Raw genomic sequence first — 15,562 nt, 5'->3', positions numbered from 1 at the left:
ATAGAAGCAACAAAATATACACTTTGTACTATTCAGAAAGTTGTTTATTTTTGCTATACTGTGTCTCACCTGTTTTGCTTAAACATTTTACCACCAAATCAGTCATTAGTGGATACACTTTGGCATTTTAACATAAAAATAAATATTTAAAAGGCTGCCACAGACTTGCTGATGTTGACATATTTTTAAAGCCCAGGGGATGTACAGAGAGGATTCTTCCTATAGCTCCAACCATATATTTTGCTGTTCTTGTCGCTCAATAAAGGTTAAAACAAAACATAAATGAATACTATGTCAATAAGATTTGCAAGTTAAGCAGATCTCAGCTTTTTCCCATGACTCAGAAGACATAGACCTGTTTTTAATGCAGAGATCAGAGTTGTCAGAGCTGCATATTCTTTGTCAAAGCGATAAACGGAATATTTAATTATCACCATTCAAACATTACACCTAATTAATTAAGTCGTGAGGTCAGGGGTCCTAGTGAAAAGATATGCATAACTTCCTATTGAACAGTGAGCAGTGCTGCTATTTTTCCAGCCTTACAGAACATTGCCACAAAGAGTGCATACATTATGCAACAAATACATGGCCCTCAATTGTATCTTTACCACAAAGGAGTAAGTGAAAGTCTTACACTACAAAGACCCCTCTTTTTTTTTCCAAAGATTAGTCTGTTTTTAATTATAATGGTTTCCAAGCACTACAGGTAAGAAATGAGCAGTACATCATGATGAAAGGACAGAGGCTTTGCAAAGCTGTCATCCCATGTGCAGTTACAAAAAGATTAATTCCCAAACAAAGACCCATTGTGGCATTAACATTTGAAATAGAAAAAAAACAAAAAAACTAAATAGCAAACTGTATTGGTTGCTAGATATACCCATATTATTATTTATTTAAAACAATGTTTTTAATTTATTCATAATGTACTTTGAAAACAAAATATTTGTCATTCTGCCTTTTTCAACAAAGCTGAAACTCAGACCAGAGAAAATCACAGTTTAACACACAGCACGGTCCTGTGTGGTAAGTGGTATCCATAGCAACCGATAGATTTTATGCTAAGTCTGGCCTTTAAAAACATTTCACGTTTACCACTGTGAAAGAGATGGCCTTGATTTAAAAATGATACAACAAGTATATTGGCCAAGCACGCTTTACACTCTCTGTTGCAAATAGAAATGACAAACTTTCTCTCTTCCCTATGGATTCACAGTGGTGTTGTTGCCATTGTTGACATGAGTTTATGTCAGTTCCAAGAGAAAACTTACTGAAATATAATTTTAATTTCTAAGTCCTAACACTGGAAAATTTAATTAGATGAACAAACTGAAGTATCTGAATGGACTAAAAGGTAAAGTGTTTCAGATACGGTAGCTTTTACCATTAAACATACAGCGGGGAAAATCATTTTAAGATCCCCTACAGATTTTGTAAGTTTGCCCACTTACAAAGGATTCATAATTTTTATCATAGGTTTATTTTAAATGATAGAGTCAGAATATCAACCAAAAATCCAGAAAAAACAATGATAGAAATTTTATAAATTTAGTTCAGTGAGTAAAATAAGTATTTGATCCCCAAGCAAAACACGACTTAGTACTTGGTGGAGAAAACCTCATTGGCAAGCACAGAGGTAAGACGTTTCTTGTAGTTTTGTAGCTGGTTACCAGGTTTACACACATCTCAGGAGGGATTTTGGTCCACAGATCTTTTTAAAATACTTAAAGTTTTCTTGGCTGTCACTTGGCAACTCAAAGTTTCAGTTCCCTCTATATATTTCCTACAGGAGTAAGGTCTGGAGACTGGCTAGGCCACTCTATGACCCTAATGTGCTTCTTCTTGAGCCACTCCTCTGTTGCCTTGGCGGTATGTTTTGGTTAATTGTCATGCTGGAAGATGCATCCTCGACCCATCTTCAGTGTTCTGGCTGAGGGACGAAGGTTCTCATCCAAGATTTTACAATACATTGAGGGTCAATCTCATGTCTCTCCACAGCTCTCACTAGTGCCCCCTCTGATATTTACATCACTACTCTTTCCTCAAGTATATCAATAATACAACTTCTTGGATACCCTAGTATTGATTCTATTAGGATAATTTTTATCCAAATCCAGACTGCAAATATAACTCATCCAAGCTCTGTTAATTCAGCTTAATGTTCACATACAAAATAGTAGGAAGGAGTAATTCAAACTTCAAATAAGTCCTCCACATATATACGCCCACTAATATGCCTGATAATGTTTATAGTAGTAATTTTTTAACTAGCAGTTTGCTTGCTCAGCACTAGAAACATTTCCATCATTGACACCAGGTATCTCTAAATGTAGCTGTCAATCAAATGGGAAGGCAGAACACAGGGAAGGATTAAGAGGGCCACATTGTTATGTGCATGATGTGCTCTGTCCTTTATCCAAATGAAGAAGCATAACAATATACCAAAGCCGGGTTTAGCAGGAACCGGACAAATTTTGAGCCATGTATTGGCTAGCTGGTCATACATAGGTCGATTTATCAATTGATTTGTTTACAAACAGCCTGTTGGGTATTTCCCGAACAATCAGTGATGCTGATTGCTCATTGCATTCTGAGTTCAGGAGTGATTCCCTATCAACCTTGAATCATGTAGGGCCTGTCTTAGAGAGAGGTGTGGAAAGTCTATGATGTGAGCTATGCAGCTACAAGAGCTCAAGCCAAGAGGTCATAGAGAATACCAAGTCCTACAGGTATGCCTGCACAGCATCTAGGGAATCTACTATGAAAGCCACAAGAAACAGAGATTTGCAGGAATACATGCATGAACACTTTTTACATTTAGCCAGTTTGCATTAAAAGATTATAAACTTAAGTTTTGCTTTAACAAAAGGAGGTAATATGTATGTGTGGCACTGGTTACAGGCAGCAGGAAAAACAGTAGTAAAGTTTTGTGCACGATATAACTTCTTTCTGACATACCCTCAAGCTACAGAGTTTCAAGCTGCTGCATCAGTCAGAGAACAGCTGGAGTATGTACCCTAATCTGGTCATACAGTGAGCACATTTTGGCTTTTTCCTGATGAACTGGCCAAAAACAAAGGAAAAAGCTGTGTGCTGCAGCCCCCCTCAGCCCCTCCAATACTTATCTGAGCCCTATCTCGATCCAGTGATGTTGCACGAGAGCCTGTGATGTGCAACTCTTCCTCCTGATTGGTTGAGACACAAAGCGGGCGCCATTGACTCATGCTGCTGTCAATCAAAGTCAGTGAGCCAATGAGGTGATGGAGGGGCGGGGCTGAGCCGCAGCTCAGTGTCTGAATGGACACACAGAGCAGTGGCTCGGCTCAGGTGCCCCCATAGCAAGCTGCTTGCTGTGGGGGCACTTGGCAAGAGAGAAAGGCCATGAGGGACCTGAGAAGAAGAGGATCGAGGCTACTCTGTGTAAAACCCCTACACAGAGCAGGGAAGCATGGCATGTTTGTTATTTTTAAACAAAAAAAAACAAGACTTTAATATCACTTTAATCGATCTATGCTATTTAGCATGGATAGGGGACTGAAGGGATCTGTCTCATTTAGCCTGTAGGGGTAGCTTTAGTTATAATACTCTTTTTTTTTACTTAGGAAAATACTGCAGATGTGGAGAGACTGTCCCCTGCAGTCACTTGGTCAAGCAAGTGTCTGGGCAAGCAACTAAGTAGCAGAGGGTGCACAAACTTCACAAAAATGTACATTATGGAGCAACCTGATGCCACCTCAATGAAGCAGCAAATAAATATCAAGAAAAAAACTGCAGAAAAGGGAAGCCTTGTCTTTTCTTTGTTTTTTTGTTTTTGTTTTTCTTGAAAGCTTTCTCATTACCTCGGGGTTGGGACACTGCAAGCAATTTGTCAGATTCAATATTAGGTCAAGGTTGATATACTGCTAAGGACTATTTAATGAGAGGAGTCACCAGACATAATATAGCATGTATATGTGGTTTTTTTTTTTGAGCAAATAAATATCAGTATCTCTGTAACTTTATGGCACAAAAACTTACATTAAACACATGTGTATATACAGTATCTCACAAAAGTGACCACACCCCTCACATTTTTGTAAATATTTTATTTTATCTTTTCATGTGACAACACTGAAGAAATGACACTTTGCTACAATGTAAAGTAGTGAGTGTACAGCTTGTATAACAGTGTAAATTTGCTGTCCCCTCAAAATAACGCAACACACAGCCATTAATGTCTAAACCGCTGGCAACAAAAGTGAGTACACCCCTAAGTGAAAATTTTCAAATTGGGACCAAAGTGTAAATATTTTGTGTGGCCATCATTATTTTCTAGCACTGCCTTAACCTTCTTGGGCATGGAGTTCACCAGAGCTTCACAGGTTGCCACTGGAGACCTCTTCCACTCTTCCATGATGACATCACAGAGCTGGTGGCTGTTAGGGACCTTGCACTCCTCCACTTTCCGTTTGAGGATGCCTCACAGATGCTTAATAGGGTTTAGGTCTGGAGACATGCTTGGCCAGTCCATCACCTTTACCCTCAGCTTTTGTAGCAAGGCATTGGTCATTTTGGAGGTGTGTTTGGGGTTGTTATCATGTTGTAATGCTGCCCTGCGGCCCGAAGGGAGAGGATCATACTCTGCTTCAGTATGTCACAGTAAATGTTGGCATTCATGGTTCCCTCAATGAACTGTAGCTCCCCAGTGCAGCAGCACTCATGCAGCCCCAGACCATGACACTCCCACCACCATGCTTGACTGTAAGCAAGACACACTTGTCTTTATATTCCTCACCTGGTTGTTGCCACACACGCCTGACACCATCTGAACCAAATAAGTTTACCTTGGTCTCATCAGACCAGAGAACATGGTTCCAGTAATCCATGTCCTTAGTCTGCTTGTCTTCAGCAAACTGTTTGCGGGCATTCTTGTGCATCATCTTTAGAAGAGGCTTCCTTCTGGGACGACAGCCATGCAGACCAATTTAAAGTAGTGTGCGGTGTATGGTCTAAGCACTGAGAGGCTGACCCTCTACCCCTTCAACCTCTGCAGCAACGTTGGCAGCACTCATACATCTATTTCCCAAAGACAACCTCTGGATATGATGCTGAGCACGTGCACTCAACTTCTTTGGTCGACCATGGCGAGGCCTGTTCTGAGTGGAACCTGTCCTGTTAAACCGCTGTATGGTCTTGGTCACCTTGCGTCAGCTCAGTTTCAGGGTCTTGGCAATTTTATTATAGCCTAGGCCATCTTTATGTAGAGCAACAATTCTTTTTTTCAGATCCTCAGAGTGTTCTTTGCCATGAGGTGCCAAGTTGAACTTCCAGTGACCAGTATGAGAGAGTGAGAGCGATAACACAGATTTAACACACCTACTCCCCATTCACACCTTAGACCTTATAACACTAACAAGTCACATGACACCGGAGAGGGATAATGGCTAATTGGGCCCAATTTGGACATTTTCAATTAGGAGTGTACTCACTTTTGTTGCCAGCGGTTTACACATTAATGGCTGTGTGTTGAGTTATTTTGAGGGGACAGCAAATTTACACTGTTATAAAAACTGTACACTCACTACTTTACATTGTCGCAAAGTGTAATTTCTTCAGTGTTGTCACATGAAAAGATAGAATAAAATATTTACAAAAATGAGAGGGGTGTATTCACTTTTGTGAGATACTGTAGTTACATAAGCCAAATCCATATGCACTACCTTAGTATAGCCCAAATAAAAATCTAAAAATAGCTAACCACATATTCACATATGAATGGTGAAATAGCAACAGATCAAAAAGACCAATGGTTTTTAAAGTAAACATACAGTAAGGTGTAGATGGAAAGTGCACCCAAATTGCTGCATGCAGGAAACTAGCTATGCATTCTCAAAGAACACAGCACATAACCAAAAAAGGTCCAGTTTTCAAATGTAGTTTTCATGCAATACAATGTTATATACCAGACTTACATGTGAACAAGCTCTAAAACACTACATAGCCTGAGTCTAACAAATGGTTAATTGTTCGATAATTTGAATTTTGTAAGAGGAGGCTGAAATATTTGGTAGAGAATTTTAACTGTGCAAAGTTTTCCCTTTTTTAAAAGTAATGTTTACTTAGCCGATCAAATAAGGTAAAGCTGTGTTCATGGTCACATTCATCCATACTTGTTCTTTAATGTTGAAGAGGTTTCATCACTCATCTAGTTAGCCTTCTCAAATAGTAAAACTGAGGAAGTTACTTGGATGAGTGGTAAAAGCCTTTAACATTACAGAACCCGTGCATTTAAATGTGACCAACTACTAGATATGCAGAAGTGTCATGCTGAAGTGTATTAGACCTCTTTTAGTGTCTATCCATCTGGCAAACAGCTAGCATTTAATGGTGGATGAGTACGCAGAGTGATTTACACAGAAGAATGTGTGTGTTGCCTGGCCACATTTTGGGTTGAATTTATGGACTTATGACTTATGTTATATATGATTTGTTTTATTTACTTTGGTGATCTTACACATTTTAGTGCATTCACTTTATATCAGTTGTACATGTTGTGAACTTACACATTTTAGTGTATTTGCTTCATATTAATTTATGAGTTGCATATTTTCTTATAAGGGAACAGCACAGCATTATTAAGTATACTCTGAATAGATGAAAACCTTCATAGACATGCTGTATTCACTTCAGTCATCTAACTATGTGCAAACAATAATACTGTTTCATTATTTGGTAGTCAAAGTGACTATAGCTTCACTTATTCACTAAGCTAAAGGAACGGTCACTTTTCTTAGTGAGCAGTCTCTACTCTTGAACGGTAAACTCAGCAAAGCACCCCCTCCTTTTGACAGTGTGCCGGAGGTTCTTCTCCCCCACTGCAGCTGTTAAATTTTAAATTAGCATGGCTATGTTGGTGAATAGATGAACTACAAGTCTCATCTGCTAGTGGCAGACAGACTTGTAGTTTTTAATGGAACATGAGTACAGTGATCACTGCACACACTGTCTCCAGCTCTCCAACTTAAAGCCAGTACAGAGTTGTGGGCAGAGAGATGGAGGACAAGTTTGGATGAGCCTGACATTGCACCTACAATCCATTGATGATGGGTGCAATGCTTTGCAGGCTTCTGTAAAACAAAATAATAAATGCACATTTTTTCTTGCAAAAATATGTGCATTTTTTTTTATGAAGGTGAACTTATCCTTTAATACATCATTTAATGTATTTTTAAAATGCAGGCAGGGTAAGTATCTCATTTTGAGCCAGCCTTTTGCAACCCCTGTAATCCAGCCAGAGTGTTATAGGAATAAGCAGTGCAAGAAGCCAATCAGTTCATGTGCTAGCAAGAAGCATGCTGATGAAGAGAAAGCAGAGTGCCAGAGATGAGCTCATCACTGTGCTGCTTTTCCTTCCACTGACCAGTCACAGGCTGGGGCAGGTCCAGGAAGCCCTGGTCTCAGAGCACAGGATTTGTATGGTACTTGCCATTAGACTGAGTGAGGACATCTAACAGAAGGAAAGATTACTGCTTGTGAAAATCTCTGAGTTGAATTTAAATATCAGAGCAAAATCTGGTCAACTGTCCAGTTGATAATATACAGGTTATGAAACCATTGTGAGACATATGAGAATAACAACAAACTGTATGAGGCAAAATGTAAAACCAAAATGAAAAATAGGGGTGTGTGAAGGCACATAGTACAGTGGGTGTCAGACGATACAAAACATTACTAATCTGGTGCAAAGGATCCTGTTACTGAGGCATCTAAAGGATCGGCCAGTGGGCTCAATATGATCTAGGTCAGTAGGGTGCCTAAGGGTACAGGGATCTAATGACTGCTCAATCCAGGGTGTTCCATGGTAATGTTGTTGGCATAGCTTGCACCCTATATGCTTATGTCTCTAAATGGCCTTGCCAGAGTATTGACTAGGTAAAAAGAAGAAGCAATAAGGACAGAAAAGAGAAGAATGGTAGCAAGACGGGGGGAGGAAGGGAGGGGGGTAGAAGGGGGGGGGAGAGGTCCAGAGTGCTTGTCCATGGTCTTGTCTATGAGAGGGCCAGATACATTTTGAGGTTAAAGGGCAAGTCATGGCAGTTGGAGGGTGTTATCAAATTGTGGGGGAAAAACTGGTGTACCCAGGGTTGCCATAATTTGGTGTAGTATTCAAGCCTGTCTAGTAAAATCATCTATAATTTGGCGTGGATCATAGCCTTAGTGGCTCTGTTTTTAGTTTCCACAATCTTAAGAGAGCTAATCTTTCAGGCTCTCACGATGGTCTGCTTGGTGGCTGTGGTCATGTGGATGAATAGTTTGTGTTCAACCTGTGTTAAGCTGTGCGGTCGTATATATTCGAGAGGGGATCTGGAGGTAGCTCTGTAACTTTTAGAGTAGAGATGATTCTGTATTATACTATGGGGCAGGTCCACCAAAAATGGAGGTAGGAACCTATTTCTTTGCAACCACGATAGCACTTGGGCGAATAATTTAGGTATGCATTTGTCAAGCCTAGCAGGAACCAGACACCAGTAAGTAAGGACTTTATACTTAGCCTCTAATGCTACTATAGTCTGAACCAAAGACTTGTTAGCAGCCCAAACCTCAGGCCATGTTATATGCTCTGAGGTGATCTCCAGGTCGCGTTCCCAGCAGGATGTGTAAGTTGGCAGAGGGGAATTTGGCTTGCTCAATAATTGGTGATAGAGTTGTGACATGAGGCCTGGGGCATGGGGGTCTTTCTTGCAGGCATGTTCAAAGACAGTTGGGTGATGGAGAGCAGTAGGTGAGGCTAGAGAAGGGAAAAATAAATGTTTTATTTGTAGATAATGAAACTGTTCTGAATTGGGCAGGCCATGTGAATCCTGAAGGGTGGGGAAAGTTTTGAGGGCTGAGTTTTGTTATTTTATTCATTTGATCTATTTTTGGCTGCTGCTTTTTCTGCTTTTGAAGAGTAACACCACTTTTTTTGAGGGAACTGAAGCAATAGATTTTTGTTAGATCATGTCTTGTGCAGGACTAATTGTGAAAGGGAGTGACTTGTTCATTTTTTATCAGCTGATGCACTTGCAGGAAAGTGGCAGGGTCTGCATTTCTTTAACCAGTTCCCGCCCAGCGTATAGCATAATGGCGCTGGCGGAAACCTCTTGTCAGATGGATCATATCACATGACGTCCTCCTGGATTGCACTTCAGCGGAGTGATCTGTCACTGATTGCATCCACCAGACACAGCCGATGACTGATCACTGTACTGGCCCGCTGCCGGTACCATGTGACCACTGTAACCAATCATAGCAGGTCACATGACAGTTGTATACAATGGATGGCTTCCTTTCAAGCCATTCCTTGTATAGAATTGTGTTGCTAGCTGTGATTGGTCAGTGTGATCACATGGTACAGACTTGGCCAATCATAGCGCATCTGTACCATGTTATTAGCTCTGACCAATCACAGCTAATCACAACAAAACAAACTGAATGAATCCATTTTATTCAGTATAATGCTTGCATATAGCAATCTAATGCACTGCTATATGCAAACATAATGTGTAAAAAAAAAAAAAAATGAGTGATTACTTCTCCAAAATAGTACAATGCTACTATGGTAACATTATATTGCTCTGATCAAAGTGTGTTAAATTTGAAAAAAAAATGAAAAAAAAAAATATATTTTTGGTCTTTTTTCATGTATTTAGCAAAAAATAAAACAACCCAGTGGTGATTAAATACCACCAAAAGAAAGCTTTATTTGTATGAACAAAGTAATAAAAATTTAGTGTGGGTACAGTATTGCATGACCGCTCAATTGTCATTCAAGTGTGGCAGCACTAAAAGCTAAAAATTGGCCTGGGCAGGAAGAGGGGAAAAGTGCTCGGTATTGTGGTAAGTGGCTAAAGGGGTTGAAAAGTCTCGTTTTTTTTAATAACAAACATGTCATACTTACCTCCTCTGTGCAAGGGTTTTGCACAAAGGGGCCCCGATCCTCCTCTTCTGGGGTCCCTCCGCAGCGCTCTTGGCTTCTCTTCTTCTCGGGTACCCCCACAAAGAAGCACTTTCCCTGGGGGCACTCATGTGGGCGCACTACCGTGTCCTGCTGCTGTGTCCATTGACACAACCAGCAGGACCCAGCCCCACCCCTGGCTTCTGCATCATTGGATTTGATTGACAGCAGTGGGAGCCAATGGGCGGTAAAAAACTAGCGGTAATGCGCCACTAATTTTAGTGGCGCTTTACCGGCGCTGTGCGGGGGAAGCTGGGCACTTTTAACCCCAAAGAAGTGGCTTTTTTCCCATCCTGAAAGTGCACCGCCCAAGTGTGAAAACACTAAACATCTAAAACATCTGAAAAGTGCCTTCAGTGTGAAAGGGGTCTAAATGTTATTAAAAATGTCCTTTACTTTTTAATCTGCAGCTCTGTAATTTTCTGTAAAGTGCAATGCAATATGGCTCCCTGAAGGTGTTCTGTACACAGAATGTGTACAGAACGCCCCCCAGAAACATAATTTCCTGCTTGTGTGATTGGCTCACTGATTTTCCCAGAAGTCTGCACTAAGATACAAGTCAGATTTTTGGCATCCCCTGCAACAAAAATGTAATTTTTGGTGCGATACTCCGAATAGGAAATCACGGCTAAAGGGATGCAGACCCAGCATTGTTCCTCATTAGATCCCTGATTCTGCAGCAGCTGTTTGATAATTATGAAAGCACTTCCATTTAGACTCACTCGGCACAGGGGCACAGAGGAACAAACAGTGATTTCTTCAGAATAACAAAAGGTAGGAATCTTCAACAAAATTTTTCAAAATCCTTGTAATGTACATAGATCACCCAGAGGGGAATGTTTTTTTCTCAACAAAAGTAGAGTTACGCTTTAATAATAAATTGTATATGCTATATAATTAACTTTTTTTATTTGCAATATTTTTTGCCACAAAAGTTGAGTTACCCTGTAAGTAAATCAACTCAAATCAATCATTTAGAACTAAGTTGTATCATAATAATACATGTTGTTTCCATTTGTTAAGTTCTTACCAACAGTTTAAATTAAAATTGCATAAAGAAGAACAAGGAGAAAAAGAAGGAAAACAAAACAAGAGACCATTGGGTCTTAGTTATAGAAAACTTGGAGAAGAGTATTTATTACCCATAGCAGCTAATCAGACTTCATCAGACATTTTCCTTGTGCAATTTGAAAAATGAAAGCAGTGAATGGGTTTTTATGGAGAAAAAAGTGCCACAATTTTTATAAATCAGCCTCTAAGCTTTATGCATGACATAATGTATCTCAGCAACCTAATACTTTTAGTTATCTTTGTTTTATTTATTGCAATGTTAGCATTGCTGTTAGATGCTCTGCATATCATATTATACCTTTGATTCCTCAAAGTCAATTTACAAATGTCTTGCAGAAGTCTATTTAGCACTTGAGAAGACAATTCTAGAATCAATTGAGATGCTATTATCAACACTTCAGGTAATGTTTATATAAAGTGGAGCATAATTCACAGCAGAATCACATAAACATGACAGGGGATTAGGTACATAATGCACCCTTCAGGTCAGCAAAAGTGTTGCATAAATATATGTTCTCTTACTAGTCGGAAGAGATGGCAACATATTATACTGATGTATTATTTATATCTGCACTGAGTAGAGCAACATATATCATCTTATTAAGAAAGAAGCCTAAACTACTCATTTCTCTATGATTTTATGATGACACGTTTTATGGGGTTCATGTCCTTACATTTTAGAAAATCAGATACTACTTACACAAGGGGATTACATTGGTTAAAGTACACCTTAACAGAACAACTACATAATTTAACTGCAAACACGTTGGCATGGTAAATAAACTCTGGATTCAATTAAATATGGGGTTGACTTACTAAAAAAAAAAAAAATAAAAAATGTTCATGCTGCAAAGTGACTGTTCACGTATATTAGGGCATAAACTGTTTCAATTCAACATGCTGTACATGTGCACGCAAAAATAATGTTTTTTTCTTATTATTATTGCAATACTTACCTCCTCTCTAACGCTATCCCCTGCAGTGATACATTTTCACCACAAGATGTGCTCGGTCTTCTGGGTTGCCCCAGACATACTGTGAATGAAAGGCATTTGGGACCTCCCCTGAGGGAAAGTCACCGTGGTACCCTGCACTTACAGTGCAATGATGCCGAAAGTGACACTCACTTTATCACATCAGCATCACCCTCTGAATGATTGAGAGAGGAGACATGCAACAAGTGCAGCAGGGGCTGCCCCCTTGGACTTTTAAGGCAGAAATAGGAGTAGTGGAGAAAGTAAAAGGCAGCAGAGTGCCACTTTTATTGAGTACACAATGTGTAATAAATTTTATAAACATGAACACTGACATTAAAATATACAAGGTATACCAACGAACCAGTTAATACATAGATATATATATACATATATATATATCAAACCCAAAGCTAATAATCCAGACACTGCCAGAGTCAAGCTGAGGTCAGTCCTTGAAGATTTGTAGCATAAATCCCAACATGTTTCGGAAATTTATTGGTGTATATTTTTTCCTTCAGCAAGGGAGGTTTACATTTGGGTGACTTTATCTTTATCTGAAACATAGGTACAGTTACATAGTATTTATACTGTAGTGCATAAAAGGCAAGTAGTTTTACATGGTGAACTAAATGTTTTTTTGGGCTTAAAGGTACTTACATACAGGGTTCATTGAAGGCCATGGAGAAATGGTAAAAACAATTGTGAAAATTCCACGTTGGCTGAGAGAGACTGCACAGACAGCATGGGTGGACAGGCATGCAAACCCGGGGCCGGCCACTGATTCACATCCACAGGATACACTCTGATGGCTACACCAGAAGAGAGGTAATACTGTCTAAAGGACCATAAAAGCGAAAAGAAATCAATCAGGGACATATTTTAATGTCATTGTTCATGTTTATAAAATGTATTACATATTGTGTACTCAATAAAAGTGGCACTCTGCTGCCTTTTACTTTCTCCACTACTCCTATTTCTGCCTTAAAAGTCCAAGGGGGCGGCCCCTGCTGCACTTGTTGCATGTTTCCTCTCTTCATGTTTTAAAGATGTTGGCAATCCCATACACTCAATTCACACAATTTTTCTCTCTTCTGAATGATTGAGAAGAAGCAAAGTGGTTGAGGAACCTGTGTGTCATGTGATGTGTCACATGCCTGAAGGCATCAAAAAAGGTAAGAACAGTGCTACTGCCCATACACCACATAGATAGCAGAGTTCCCAGGTGCTTGATCCACAGTCGCTGGCTGAGTAGAGTAATGTGGAAAAAATGATCCACACTCTGGTTGTTGCTCTAAAAATTTCTTTATTTATTGAATAGCCACAGTGAACAAATGCAGATTAAGTCAGTTGACTCTTTTCAGCCTATAAGGCCATAGTCCTAACCACCATGGTTGGTTATGACTAAGGCCTTATAGGCTGAAACACCTCAACTGCGTTTGTTCAATAAATGAAGACATCTTTAGAGCAAGAACCGGAGTGTGGATAATTTTTTCCACATCGAAAAAGGTAAGTATAAAATAAATACTGGCTGTTGTGACTTCATGGGGGTGTTTGACAGCAAAGCAGCATGTGTTCAGGTAAGTAAACACTGAACACCAAAGAAGGGGGAGTGTGTATTGCTGTTACTGACACCAGTTTAAGGGGTTATAAACGCAGAAGATTTTTTATCTTAAAGCTTTCTGAATGCAGCAGCCCCTCTCAGTCCCCCAATACTTACCTGAACCCCTCTCTATCCAGCAATGTTCAATCAAACTCAGTTAGCCAATCAAGAGAGAGGGAGCGGGGCCTAACCACAGCTCTGAGCTGATTGCCACTTCCCAGGAAATTCTTGAACAGCCAAGTCTATGACAACATGTCACGTCTATACAGGCTGGTGTGACAAGGAGATACAGTGGTGGCATGCAGATGAGAGGAGGGACCCCTGAGAATGGCATTTCCAGGAAGGAGGTTATCTCAGTTATATGCTTTTGATGAAGGCCTAAGGCCGAAACGCGTCAGTATTTTTGGATGATGTTACTGCTGTAATGCTTAAATAAATATTTTCTATGGAGAAGCTGTCAAGTTACCGGACAGTACTTTCTATCCCAGTTATATGCATGTCATTTCCTGGTTTTATTATTATAGATATGGCCATCACCTGATGTTTTTGATTTGAAAAAAAAAGGTAGTTTAGATTTGGCTCTACACTGAAATTGATTTACTCAATACAAATGTAGCCTTTTAGTGGTCCAAAACTGAAAGGATGTTCATTTTAAATATGTTTTTAAATACAGTTGCAGTTATCAGTGGGTGGAGGGATGCATGCACAACACAAATACACTTTTCAGGAGGATTGCTTTAAAGGAAACCTCTGGTGAGCTTAAAAAGGGAATGCTATTGCTTACCTCCTTCCAGAAATACAAATTTCCTGAGTATCTCCAACTCCAATAGTTTCTGAGTGTCTGTCCCAGAAGAAGCATGCAGATTTGAAAGTCAAGGCAATATTCCTGATTGGGGATGAGCTTAGAGTTCGAGTCGAACTCATGTTCGACTCGAACATCGGCTGTTCGCCAGTTCACCGAACAGCGAACAATTTGGGGTGTTCGTGGCAAATTCGAAAGCCGCGGAACACCCTTTAAAAGTCTATGGGAGAAATCAAAAGTGCTAATTTTAAAGGCTTATATGCACTTTTTTGTCATAAAAAGTGTATGGGGACCTGGGTCCTGCCCCAGGGGACATGTATCAATGCAAAAAAAGTTTTAAAATCGGCCGTTTTTTTGGGAGCAGTGATTTTAATAATGCTTAAAGTCAAACAATAAAAGTGTAATATTTCTTTAAATTTCGTAACTGGGGGGTGTCTATAGTATGCCTGTAAAGGGGCGCATGTTTCCCGTGTTTAGAACAGTCTGACAGCAAAATTAAATTTCAAAGGAAAAAAAGTCATTTAAAACTACTCGTGGCTATTAATGAATTGCCGGTCTGACAATACACATAAAAGTTCATTGCTAAAAACTGCATGCGATTTCCCCACAGGGGAACCCCGAACCAAAATAAAAAAAACTGGCGTGGGGGGCCCCCTAAATTCTATACCAGGCCCCTCAGGTCTGGTATGGATATTAAGGGGAATCCCATGCCAAAATTTAAAAAAAAAATGACGTAGGGGTCACCCTCAAAATTCATACCAGACCTGGGAACCCCGCGCCAAAATTTTTTTAAAAATTGGCGTGGGGTCCCCCCAAAAATCCATACCAGACCCTTATCCGAGCACGCAACCTGGCAGGCCGCAGGAAAAGAGGGGGGGACGAGAGAGCACCCCCCCTCCTGAACCGTACCAGGCCACGTGCCCTCAACATTGGGAGGGTGCTTTGGGGTAGCCCACGAAAGCACCTTGTCCCCCTGTTGATGAGGACAAGGGCCTCATCCTCACAACCCTTGGCCGGTAGTTGTGGGGGTCTGTGGGCGGGGGGGCTTATCAGAATCTGGAAGCCCCTTTTAACAAGGGGACCCCCAGAACCCGGCCCCCCATGTGAAAAATGTTAAAAATGACAAGAGACAA

The sequence above is a fragment of the Aquarana catesbeiana genome, linkage group LG01 (genome assembly GCF_042186555.1).
Source record: "Aquarana catesbeiana isolate 2022-GZ linkage group LG01, ASM4218655v1, whole genome shotgun sequence".
NCBI classification, from domain to species: Eukaryota; Metazoa; Chordata; class Amphibia; order Anura; family Ranidae; genus Aquarana; species Aquarana catesbeiana.
Note: the sequence above shows the minus strand (reverse complement) of the source record.